The sequence below is a fragment of the Panthera onca genome, chromosome D4 (genome assembly GCF_046562875.1).
Source record: "Panthera onca isolate mPanOnc1 chromosome D4, mPanOnc1 haplotype 2, whole genome shotgun sequence".
Lineage (NCBI taxonomy): Eukaryota > Metazoa > Chordata > Mammalia > Carnivora > Felidae > Panthera > Panthera onca.
The window spans coordinates 9,656,265-9,669,947 of NC_138351.1; the positions used below are offsets into that span (position 1 = coordinate 9,656,265).

At 40.9% G+C, this 13,683-nt stretch overlaps 1 protein-coding gene across 14 annotated transcripts in view; it reads left to right on the forward strand.

Moving 5' to 3' along the window:
- Positions 1-1,476: 1,476 nt before the first annotated feature.
- Positions 1,477-13,683, forward strand: part of LOC132663666 (uncharacterized) — a 72,414-nt gene continuing 60,207 nt past the window's right edge. For 13 of the 14 annotated variants that reach the window (XR_013551495.1, XR_013551497.2, XR_013551498.2 and 10 more), the window contains exons 1-3: positions 1,477-1,633; positions 1,928-2,184; positions 11,546-11,724. The gene's annotated coding sequence lies outside the window, so the exon portion shown is untranslated. Of the gene's footprint in view, positions 1,634-1,927; positions 2,185-4,513; positions 5,093-11,545; positions 11,725-13,683 lie in introns of those variants that run through there. The other variant, XR_013551496.2, reaches the window with a different exon arrangement.

Here is a 13,683-nt window from a genome sequence, read left to right on the forward strand (position 1 = left end):
GGAGATAGAAAAGAGAAGAGAAAGTAAAAATATACAAATGAGAGTGGCAGACAGGGAAAGGAGAGTGGTTGTAAGCAGCAAATATTGTAATAACAGTAAAAAAGAAATACATTGGCAAAGAGAAATAAAAAGGAAAAAGCAATACTATGATGGGGAAAAGATAAACAGTCCTTGGGTATCTGAAGATACAGGGAGTGTACCCTCTCTGCCCCCACCAAAGGACCAGAAGTCAGCTCTCCAATGAAGAGTGGGAATGATGAAGGTGGTCATGAAGGAGGGGACCATTTAGTAAAAGTTGGGCCAAGTTCTGTTAACTTTTTTAAAATACATATATATATATATATATATATGTATATTAAATACATATATGTATTTATATATATATAAATACATATATATATACATAATACAAGTATATGTATTTATATATATTTTATGTATTTATATATATATTGTATATATATATATACAAATACAAATATATGTATTTATATATATATAAATACAATATATATATATGTATATTAAATACATATATGTATTTATATATATGTGTTACATATATATATGTATATGTGTATTATTAGAGACAGAGCACAGGTTGGGGAAGGGCAGAGACAGAGGGAGACGCAGAATCCAAAGCAGGCTCCAGGCTCTGAGCTGTCAGTACAGAGCCCAACGTGGGTCTCGATCTCATGAACCATGAGATCATGACCTGAGCTGAAGTTGGACGCTTAACCGACTGAGCCACCCAGGCGCCCATGTTCTCTTCACTTCTATGGAACACAGAACATGCATTAGGACTTCAAAGGAGTTCTGTAGAAGGTTTGGTACCTTGGAGAGGTGAAGTCTCATGGGGAATAGTCCAGCGGGATAAGCCCAGGTCTGTAGAATGCAGCCACATGGTGTTCCATCAGGTATTGTAAATAATTTCTAGTGGAGTTGATGGTGGCAGCTTGCAGCTAGTTGCCTGCACATTTGTGGGAACTGATCACAGTGTTCGGATTAGGTATGTTGCAGATAATGTACAATTAAGCAGTAGAATCATTAGCAGGGTCCCTGAAACCATTCCATAGGCCTAGGACAAATTCTTCCCATTTGGAAAAATCATAGACCCTCCAGTATCTTTAGACATTGTACATAGCAGAAGCAAAACATTTTTTTTTAACGTTTATTTATTTTTGAGACAGAGAGAGACAGAGCATGAACGGGGGAGGGGCAGAGAGAGAGGGAGACACAGAACCGAAGGCAGGCTCCAGGCTCTGAGCCATCAGCCCAGAGCCCGACACGGGGCTCGAACTCACGGTCCGCGAGATCGTGACCTGAGCTGAACGCTTAACCAACTGAACCACCCAGGCGCCCCAGAAGCAAAACATTTTTAAAAACAACACAGGTGTCTGAGCCGCATGTATTTTCCTCTAGGGAAGTTGGTGATATCAGAGGAGGACATCACTTTGGAAAATGAGGAAGGAAGGAAGAAAGGGGAATTCCTGATATTTTCAGAGGAAGAAATACCTGATTGCTGAAAACAGTCCATATCCTGAACAGTTTCCTAGAAATGCAACTGGTTTATTTTTATAAACCATTCCATGCATCAAACAACAAGTTCTGATGCTTCCGATTGACCAAAGAGGTAAGGGGTTTAAATGAGTTGAATAGTTTTCCCAGTATCTGACTTGGAAGTCCACCTAAAGTAAATTTTTCTATGTACATGCCACCTACTACCTGTCTCTTGTTACAAGGACACAAGCCTTGGTGAATTTGGGCCCACACTTAGGACCTCACTTAACATTCATTATCTTCTTAAAGGCCGCATTTCCCAGTACAGTCACCTTGGGGCTTAGGACTTCGATATATGAAATGTTGGGGGTGGGGCACCATTCAGTCCATTGCAATCTGTTGGTACCTATTTAACTCTGTTTCATAGTGTCTAATAACCCCAGCATTACATATGCTCAACATCACGTGACCCTGGTTCTGCAAGAAAGAATAATCATGCTGGTCATACAGTTTAAGAAGACAAAGAAATGTGTGCTCATTTTGGAAAACTTATCATCTTCTGCAAATCAGTAACCCCAATGGAAAAGGGGCCAAGATACAAATCAAAATTCACAGAAAGGAAAAAGTAGAAAAAGCTAACAAGAATATGAAGAGATGGTCAAACACATTAGTTGCCAGAAAGATGCAAGTTGACAATGAGGTATCTGTTTACATGTGCCAGACTGGCAAAACCAGGATAAGGCCAGTGTTGGTGGGGATACGGGAGCATGGGGGCCCTCACGCACTGCTGATGGGAATGTAAACTGGTGTAGAAATCCTGCGTGGGACTCTGGTGGTAAGAGCAGATGAGGTCTATGAGTACTTCCTGACCCAGCAAATCCACTGTTGGTACATATGAAGAAGGGATTCTCACAGAGTTCCTAAGGGTCCTGTCTGAATAAGGTGACGAGGCATTTCAGCTCCCCTGGGATGATCACAGGGCACACCTGTTGTCCTGGTGAAATTACTCATAGCACCCTTGTCACCCTAAAATGTGTTCACTCTGGGTATGAGGATTGCCTTCAAGACATACTTTTGGGGGTGAGTGTTGGAGGCAGTTTGGGGAGTGGATGGCAGAGTGTCCCGGGTTCATGCTCTTTAGAGACAAGTACACACGAGATGTACTGAATGAAAAAGGAAACAGGTTTATAACAATAAAAGCAACAATGATTGCGTGCCATTAAGACTCATGCATGTAAAACCATATGTTTTATTTTTTTATTTTATTTTTATTTTTTATTTTTTTCATTTATTTTTTACTTAAGAAATTTTTTTAAACCATATTTTTTATGAGAACACAAAGTAACAAAAGGGGTTGCAGTACTGAAATGGTTGCCCAGGGGCACATGAAGAATGTCAGGGGAAGAAAAGGAAGGAAGGAAGGAAGAAATTGAGAGGGTTCTTCTTAGATTAAAAAATGATAACGAACCATTGAGAAGTACGATAAACTCGGACCACAGTATCTGAAATCGAAAAGACAAGAGTTCCGTCAAGATAGATAAAATTGAAGAATTCTTTTAAGTATTCAGAAAGGTTACAGCTTTCTTGAGAAACTGGCATTTATTTGTTTGCTTATTTATTCTCTTAGGCTCTAAAAAGTATTTAAGTCTGCTTAATAAGTATCTTAAATAGGACAAAATAAACAAAAATAATTGAGTGAAGAAGGCAAAACAGAGAGTCTACAGAGCTAGGAAAGATAAAGCAAAGTTAAGTGTGAGGTTAATATCTAATATTCCTACCAAAAGGTCCTATAGAGTTTCTAGAGCTGAGTCTCTGCTTTGATGTTAAACTGCCCAAAAAAGAGACGGCTGTCACATACATGATCCAGAATATCTGTAATAACAGCCACCACAAAATCACTCCAAGTATTAAACAGCCCAGCTGTTTCCCATTCTGAGAGCAGAGAGAAATTTCTCCCTTGGGCTCTCATAAGGAGGGCATTGTGTAATGGAATAGCGACCTAGAAACTTCATCTCCACAGAAAGACGCATTTTGAAGCCATGTTGAATATCTCAGTGCTAATTTACTCTAACAGAGTTCGGGCTCCTTGAATTTCTGCAAAAGAACTAGGTTTCATTTCCAGGATACTTCAGAAAATGTTCCCGTGAATGCAGTAAACCTGTGTGGCCCACAGATGTTTGGGCTCCCCCACTTGGATAATAACCACAGAGCCATAAATTTCTGGTTATTACAGCGATAGCTGATGGAAGAGAAAAGGGTTCTCTCTCCTCCCAAATTTTGCAAGTGCCCTTGCCTTTCTGCTCCTGAGTAGGGGGCAGGAGAGGAAGAGACAGTGTCTTCCTCTATCTCTTCCTGAAACAGCTTCAGCAGCAATTAAATTTTTATGAACTAAAAACCAGACATAGTAGTTACTGCAGAGGCTGCCAGATGTAAATCTACTACGTGGAAACAGATGCCACCATAAGAGTGAAACCGGCAAAAAGCAATGCATAATGGAAGGGTTTGGTGGCAGGCATCTATAGAAAGAATGCACTGTGAGAGAACACCTACAAATGGACATTTAGGGTGTGTAGGAGGTGGTATGGGGTGGTGGGAGGTGGTGTGGGTAGGAGAGGGAAAGAGGCAATCTAGTGTTGGGTACCTTCTGGGTTTGGAACAAGTACAGTTCATCAGAGTGTGTGGAAGCCTAGTTGAAATAAGCCCTAAGTCGTATCCAATTATATTTGATTTTTTTTAATGCTTATTTTATTTTTTTGAGAGAGAGGGAGCATGAGCAAGCAGGGGAGGGGCAGTGAGAGGGGGACAGAGGATCTGATGTGGGCTCTGTGCTGACAGCAGAGAGCCCGATGGGGACTCGAACTCAAGAACCACAAGGTCATGACCTGAGCTGAAGTTGGGCGCTTAACCGACTGAGCCACCCAGGCACCCTTCAGTTTGTTTTCATCAAGTGACCTCTGCTTATGAATTCAATTTTTAAGAGCCCCAACAGAGGGAGGCATGAAAGATTAATGCCAAAATAGCTGTAATTATTGCTTGTATGTGACCCGGCAACTCAGCTTGTCAATAGGTAGAGACTTCTTAACCCCTCGAATATTGGCTGGCTTGTGACTTGATTTGGCTGATAGAATGTGGTGGAAGTCATGACGTGCCAGCTGTTTTTAAGTTTATTTATTTTGAGAAAAAGAGCGTGTGTGCTCATGTGAGTAGAGAGAGAGAACCCCAAGAAGACACCATGCTGTCAATACAGAGCCAGACCCAGGGAACCAAGAGCCCGACACAACTGGCTGAGCCAACCCGGTGCCCTGTGATGTGCCTCTTCTGAGCCTAGATTCTCAAGAGGCCTTAAGTACTTTATCCCTCTCTCTTAACATTTCGCTGAATATTGCATTGCACAGCCACCATGGAAACACGGCCAGGCCAACTTGCTCAGTGATGAGAAACAAAACTCATTTACTCACACCATCCTGGCCGATCGCCAGACTGTGCTAGACGTATGTTACATCAGCCAGCCTGTGGCCCAAGCACCAGGTGAGCATGAGACCCTGAGAGAGCCCAGGAGAGATCAGCTGAGCTGCCCTGCGACCCTAGATATGTGAGCAAAACCAAATTCTGATGGTTTTCAGCCTCTGAGTTTGGGCATCCTTCCTCCACAGCAACCGCTAACCGACACAGGACGGCTTCCTGATAATAGCCCAATAACTAACAGAAAAATGTGTCTATTATAAATGAAAGAATCCAAACAACAATATTAGAAATGAAAAACACCCAGCACACCTTGACATTCTGGTTTGTGTTTTGGGATCTTCTAAGCCAGGGAGCATGGCAGCCCCTGAGTCTCTGAATAAGTAGACAAAATGTAGTTTCTGGACTTGGCACATGGAGGACCAGACCCCACACGAGTGATCTTTAGACACTCCGCTTGGGATTCCCCGCATGGCTGCAAGGCGACAGCCATATGTCTCCCTTACAAATAAAGTGTCTGAAACTGAAGTTACCATGTCCCCATCTCCTTCTAGTTTACATGACAGAAGGTTGTTTTCTCTTAGAATATCTTAATTACTTCTAAATTGCTGTGCACCTGGTACTGTGAATTCTAGAACAGTTCCTTTCTTGGGGCACTGTTTTCCACTCTGCTGGTTTATGTCTCATCACCCCAGGGAAAGGAAGGAGGGATGCAGGCAGGCAAAAACACCTGTCACAAGCAAAGCCGGAAAATACCAGCTTTTAATTGGGTTCTACGGTGGTTTCTGTGGCCACTTCTGACCCCTGACATTTTCTCTTTGAGTTTTGTCATCAGTTTTATTTGGTTCGGCTTAATGTTTGCAGCAGGAAGGAGAGTCACAGCCAGACATGGCCCCTCTTTCCTGTGAATCACCAGCATCTGCTACACGGTGGCAGAGTCTCATTAGTACTGCTTCTGCTGGGCTGGTAGGTCTTTTGAGAGGAGGTACCGGGGGCTCCGGGATTCTCTAATGACTCTTAGGGAGGTGCCAGAGGAGGGTTACTGTCTTGGGGAGGCCATTGTAAAAATGTGCCTGTCTGTGTCCTGCAAGAAATGAAAGAATCCTTTCGTTTGAGCCCAGTTACCAGACTTCTTAGGATACCTATATTAGAAAATTAGTCCAAATTAGGGTTCCACTCATAAGATATCTAGTAATTTTGGGCATCTTTTTTGGAAGTTAAAAATGTTCTCACACTCTTTCTCCTTTTCAGAAATTAAAGAATTTGAGCATCATGGCATAATGGTTTTTGAGATGGGGCCAGAGTGCCTGGTTTTCAGGTATACTTGGATGGCTTCCTGGCTCTGACATGTGAACTGTATGCTTTGTGGCACATTGAGTAGCTTTTCTAAGACGTCGATTCTTATCTATGCAGTGAGAATGGTATTAAATTTGCCACGAGGATTAATTTGTTTAAATGTGTATAATTCTTAGCATGCTTGGAGCATAGATGTAGATGGTAAATGAGTTCTTTTATGTTTCCTTCTTATCACCCTTCCTGACTTTTATTTTTTGCTTGTTTGCTTGATTTCTTGCTTACATACAGTATTTTTTCTCTGTAGAATAAAGGAAGAGTTTTTTGGAAAATAAGACGTTTATACGAATATCTGAAACTGTATTGTTTACCCAATAATCTCACTTAGGGGAATGTGTACTGTAACAATGGCCCCAATTATTAAAAGTACAAAGGTGTATAGTCATAAAGAGATCCCATTGTTGCTTCAAAATGTCCTTCCTGGTCATTTTCCTGTTTATTTTTTAAAAAGGGCACTTTCCTCACCCTCTCTCTCTCTTTTTAATCGTTTGTGCCATTTGCTACTTATTCTCATTATTGTTTCCATGCAGGCAGTAAATTCCTATCCCTTCAACAAATCGTTAAAAAATAGACCAGTATTAATTCCCCATGGGCTCAACATGAATCACTTCCTTCTAAAAAAGATTGTCAAACAGGCTTATTTCTTCAGGCTGCCGGTTTCCGGGGGAAGCAACACTGGCTTATAACCCATCTTATATGGTTACATATCTATTGGGAGATATTTCATAATAATAAACTATGCTAGTCCTTACTAATATTTGGAATGCAATGGTCTAAGAGCACACTAAGAAAACAGTCAAGAAGGCATTGGAAGTGAAGAAAAGGGAAATCATCTTGACCAGTGAATTACTGCTTGTTCATCCCTATGCTGGGGTTGTCCAAGGTATTGCTTTTATAAAAACAAACAAAAAACCCTGCCAGTAAGCATTTTAATCCCCCATTTCCTGAAAAGGAAACTGAAGCTCCAACATTTCAGATGGCTTGCCTGAACACCAATAATTTAAACAGAGGGCTGCTTGACTTGAAGACCATGTTCTTTTGTTTTTTTTTTAATTTAAAAAAAATATTTATTTATTTTTGAGAGAGAGAGGGAACAAGTGAGGGAGGGGCAGAGAGCAAGGGAAACACAGAATCCAAAGCAGGCTCCAGGCTCTGAGCTGTCAGCACGGAGGCCGACGTGGGGCTTGAACTCATGAACCGTGAGATCATGACCTGAAGTTGGATGCTTAACTGAGCCACCCAGGTGCCCCTAAGATCCATATTCTTCCTTCTATTCCCAGCTGCCTCCAAAGCAGTGATTCTTACATTGGCTATACATTGAACTCATTTGGAAAGCTTAAAAAAAATAGCAATGCCCAACACAATACTGAAAAAGAGCAAAACTGGAAAACTCATACTACCCAATGTCAAGACTTATGGTAAACTTTCAGTAATCAAGACTGTGTTCATTGGTGAAACAAGAGACACATATATCAGTGGAACAGAATAGAAAACCACAAAATAGACCCACACAGATAGAATCAAGTGACTTTGACAAAGGAGCAAAGGTGATGGAATGGATTAAAGATGAACTTTTCAACAAATGGCACTAGAAAAACTGGACGTCCATGTAACATAAAATTTAAAAAAGTGAACCTTGTCCCAGGTGTTACACTTTTATAAAAATAAACTCAAAATGGACCATAGATCTAAATGTAAGATACAGAACTTTCAAACTGTTAGAATAAAACACAGGAGAAAGACTATGTGACCTTGAGTTTGATGATGAATTTGTAAGTATATGATGCAAAGCATGATTTGTTAAAGAAAAATTGAGAAAGTAGACTTCATTAAAATTAAAAACTGTGAATGCACTGTAAAGAAAAGCTAAGGACATGCCACAGACTGGGAGGAAATATTTCCAAACACATACCTCATAAAGGTCCTCTATCCAAACTATTCAAATGACCCTTAAAACGTGACAGGAAGAAAACAATCAAATTTTTAAATGGTCAAAAGAGCCGAACAGATGCTTCACCAAAGAAGAGAAACAGATGGAAAATGATCATGTGAGAAAATACTCAACATCGTTTGTCATTAGGGGATTACAAATTACAACAATAATGAGATAACACTACACATATATTATAATGCCTGAAATTTAAAAACTGGCATCAATTGCTGATAAGGATATGGAACAAGAAAGAAGTCTCATTCACTGCTGGTGGGAGTGCAAGATAGTATAGACGCTTTGGGAGATAGTTTGGCACTTTCTTACAGAGATAGGTGTAGTCTTTATCATTTAGTGATTGAATTACCACTATTTACTGATTTGAAAACTTAAGTTACCATTTTGAAAATTTATACCTGGGGATGCCTCAGTGGCTTAGTCAGTTTAGCGTCCGACTTCAGCTCACGTCATGATCTCATGGTCCATGAGTTCGAGCCCTGCATCAGGTTCTGTGCTGACAGCTCAAAGCCTGGAGCCCGCTTCAGATTCTGTGTCTCCTCTCTCTGCCCCTCCCCTGCTCGTACTCACTCTCACTCACACACTCTCTCTCTCTCTCTCTCTCTCTCTCAAAAATAAGTGTAAAAAAAAAAGAAAATTTATATCCATACAAAAAAACATGCATGGGAATGTTTATAGCCACTGTATTTATAATTTCCCAAACTAGAAGAAACCAAGAGGTCCCTCAGTAGGTTAATGGGTACATCTATACAATGGAATATTATTAAAATAATAAAAGCAATGAACTATCACACCACAAAAAAAGACATGAATGAATCTTAAATGCAACTTGCTAAGTGAAGGAAGCCAGTGAAAAGGCTCCATATTATATGATTCAAATTCTATGACATTCTGGAAGAGGCAAAACTATAGAAATGATAGAAAGATCAGTGGTTTCCAGAGGATTTTTTAGGGGAAGAGGAAAGGGTTGAATAAGTGAAGCACAGAAAACTATTTAAGACAGTGGAACTATTCTGTATGATAGCTATAATGGTGGATATATGATACTATGCATTTGTCAAAACCCATAGGACTTTACAGGACAAAGAGGAAATTTTATGCAAATTTTAAAAAGTTATTTAGTAGATCAGGATCCCGGGATGAAGTGTAGAATTGTGACGGAACAATGTATTACAAATACATTGAACAGCCTCACTGAAGATACGGAGGAGAAGAGGTGCTGACCTAAGTAACCTTGGAAATGAGTGGAGTCTGTAATACGAAAGGCAGAAGGAACTGTCCATAAGTCTGTACTGTAGTTGCTAAACTTGCTTCCCATGAGGGTCCGGGTTAACAATTCTGATACCACTACATACTGAAATTCATCAGTGAAGTAAACAGACAATGATGGGAGCCAAGTTTCTCAGTGTGGAGTAGGAAATTACAGAAAAGCAAGAGGAAGAGTGGAAACATCCATGTGATAATTGGATTAGAGTTGGAGACATCAATATGGACTCATAGTAGCTTAATGTAGAGGAAGACAGTTCCATACAGAAGTACTTACAGGTAAGCATATATGCATCGGTTATTATACACACACGTAATTTCCTCATTTTGTCAATGGAAAGAGTTTAGGAACGATGACACCTCTGTAGCAGTGAGCACACCCAGCATACAGATCTTGGCTTCTAATATCATTCTTCAACAAAAGGAACCAGGACTTAGATAAATGGCTGATTCTAGGACTAGGGTAGGAAATAACTAAGATGAACACAGAGCATCATAAAGTGCTCAAAAGTAAGAAAGTGCTCAGAAAAACACCACCACTACCACAAAGGGATATAGGGCCAATGAAAGAACTCCCGATGGCCAAAGCTGGAACACTGGAGCAGCAAAATAATTAAAGTAGTATTGGATTGAAATCCAAAGTAGAAAATAAATGAATCTCTATAATATAAATAAATGGAAGAAAATAGACAAATGTCCTATATCAAAGAACTCTAAAAATTTCTTGTAAATCCTAAGCCCTCAAGGAACTGGACTATAACCCCTGAAGTGTGGGTTGCACATGGTGACTTCCTTCAGAAGAGTACAGTAAGAAAAAAGGGACAAAAGACTGACTTTGTCCTGGAGAAGCCTGACAAACACTAGCTCAGCCAAAAGGTTAGGGTCAACGTTGCTAGTGACAAGGCAGGCCAACATATGTGCCCTTGATCTGGTGTGATGAGAATGGTTTCATCTCAGTGGTGTTCTTCTCAAAAGCACATAACCCCAGTCTGATCATGAGAAAAACATCAGACAAATCCCCACTGAGGGACATTCTGCAAAATATCTGGCCAGTACTTAAAACTATCATGGTCATTAAAAACAAGGCAAGTCTGTGAAACTCTTGCAGCCCAGAAGAACCTCAGGAAATATGACAACTACATGTAATGTGGCATCCTAGATGGAATCCTGGGATACAGAAAGCAAACTAGGGAAAAACTACAGAAATGTGAAAAAAGTACGGACTTCAGTTAATAAAAATGTATCAGTATTAGCTCAGCAATTGTAACACATGTACCAGACTCCTATAAAATGTTAATAATAGGGGGAAATGGCTAGAAGGTATATGGCAAATATCTGTAATCTCTTTGCAATTTTTTCCATAACCCTAAAGCTGTTCTAAAATCAAACGTTTATTGGAAAGAATTGGCTAATGCCTTGTACTACCCTGAGATTCCGATTTCATCTAGTGTGTGGCCCAACCCTCAAGACTTTAAAGAGCTGCCCAGGTGATTCCAGTATGTCTCCAGCAAAGTACTCTAAAGGAAGGGATGGAATTTCCCTTCTCCTTTCTTGTCTAATTGTAATAAATGCTCTGACCTTGTGCTTGGTAAAATAGCAGTGTGACTTAATGATTCTGGTTGTTTGAATAGAGCAGATCTTTAAGCAGACAGCCAGTGTTCTGGAACTTGGAAAGTGATACTTTTCATTAAATAAAAAATCTTGTCCAAGAAGCTTTAAGTACCATAAACAGTTTAGGAAAGTGGTGAAGGGCAGACTGTACCAAACGGATTGTCCATTTAAATGTGGGCACGGTGGGAATGCCTTCCATTTCCTTCTGCTGGGCTGCACCGTGTGTACATGGTGGGAAGCTGTCCCCGAAGTTTTAGGTGCCGTGGGTTTGGCTTTCATGAGATAGCAGGCTTATTCTCCAGGGTTTGGTTGTGACCTGTACAATAAAAGAGTCACTTTCTGGGGAGTGCGGCTTAAGGGCTCAGGGACTGTGAATTGAAGCCACCTGTCTGGTTTTCTTTGCAGGGAACCTGGCAGCAAAGGTTCTTGGGAGGGGGGTCTCATCTGGTGCTGGAGATGATTGGCTCCCCAGTCGGTGAGGAAGGGATCCTCCTGACCCAGCACCTAGACCAACCTCTGTTGGAAGAGACGGAGCTTGAGAGGCATCCCGTCCTCGTGCACAATCATGGTGCTAATCAAAAATGGTGAGACTTATTTTCAGATTTGCACTGTTTGCTTAAAACTGCAACAGGCCAGGAAATTGCTTCATGTACATAAAGGGATAAAAAAGATTTATTTTCCCCATCATTTTTCTTCCTCAGAAATGGTCATTAGTAGACATTTCTGCTTTTTTAAAAAACCTGTAGAAATATTAACCAACCGGAAAATAATTATTGATTCTTACACTATGCTAGGCACTGAGGGAGACTTGTAAAAAGTTAAAAAATAATAATAATAGTGGCCTTTAAAAAAATGTTTGTGTCTGAGAGAAATAGCACACAAGCAGGGGAGGGGCAGAAAGAGAGAGAGAGAGAGAGAGAGAGAGAGAGAGAATATCCCAAGCAGGCTCCACACTGCCAGCACAGAGCTCAATGTGGGACTCAAACTCATGAACTGTAAGATCATGACCTGAACTGAAATCAAGCATCAGTGCTCAATGGACTGAGCCACCCAGGTGCCCCTAAAAAAACTGATAGTGACCTTCTATTCTTTCCTCTAAATGATGCTTCAGTGTGTATTGAGTAACAGTAACTATAGATTTAAATTTTTTTAATGTTTATTTTTGAGAGAGAGAACATAAGCAGGGGAGGGGCAGAGAGAGAGGGAGACATGGAATTCGAAGCAGGCTCCAGGCTCTGAGCTGTCAGCACAGAGCTCAACGTGGGGCTCGAACTCACAGACTGCAAGATCATGACCTGAGCTGAAGTCAGACGCTTAACCGACTGAGCCACCCGGGCGCCCCTGGACACTAGAGATTAAAAAAAAATGAAACAAAAATCTAGGATCGGTTTCCTTTATTAAGTGGCCTATTAAGTAGTCCAAGAACTTACTGTCTAAGAGGTTCCCAACTGGGGATAATTTGCTCCCTAGGGGATATGTGACAGTGTCCAGAGAAATATTTGGTTGGCCCTACTGAGATGGGTGGGGAATGCTACTGGCATCTGATGAGTGGAGACCAGTGATGCTGCTAAATATCTTCCAATGCACAGGACACCCTCCAAGAGCACAGAACCACAATGTTACTAGTGCCAAGACTGAGACACCCTGCAAACCCAATGGGCTCTTCCTTAAGAGCACTCTGCAGGTGCAAATTAACAAAGCAAGCCTTAAAGCCACCCCCTGCCTTCCCTTTCCCCAGTGGGCTTGGAACAGGGGAGGGTCCATAGCTGAGGGGTGAAGAAAGGGTATGGGCCATGCCATCCAGGTGGGGCTTGGTGGCCCTGTTTCAGAGGATGGTCATCAGTTCTGTCGTCAGGTCCCAGCATTTTAACTGTGACGGCACAGGACAGAGGGCACGTCCAGTTAAGTCTGGCTGTTCCACAGATGACCTGAGCCCTTCTCCTTTTTGCTGCAAGCAGTCAGGTTTCCAGTCAGCCCTCAATGTGCAGAAGGCTATTCAAATACAGCTGACCTTTGAACAGCACAGGGCCAGTTATACGTGGATGTTGTCAGTAAACACAGGACAGTGCTGTGAATGTATTTTCTCTTATGACTGTCTTAGCATTTTCTTCTCTTTAGCTTATTTTATTTATTGATTAATCAACAGATCTATAAAGCTACTTGCTTTATCTATCCGTAACATAGATAACATAAAATACATGTTCATCGACTGTGTATGTTATCTGTAAAGGCTTCTGTTGACTAGTAAAGTTTTGGGAGAGTCAGAAGTTGGTGAAGGCTTTTTGAGTGTGTGGAAATTCTGCCCCCCTAACTCTGCTGTTCAAGGGTCAATTGTAATATTACTGAAAGTCAATGACACTCTTAAAATGTAAACCTAACATTGGCTCTGAAGTTGAAACTACTATAATACTTTTCTTTTGTCTTACATTGTGTAAGTATTAATTATAAGTTCAATTTTTTTTAATGTTTGTTTATTTTTGAGAGAGAGAAAAAGAGAATGTGGGAGGGGCAGAGAGAGGGAGACACAGAATCTGAAGCAGTCT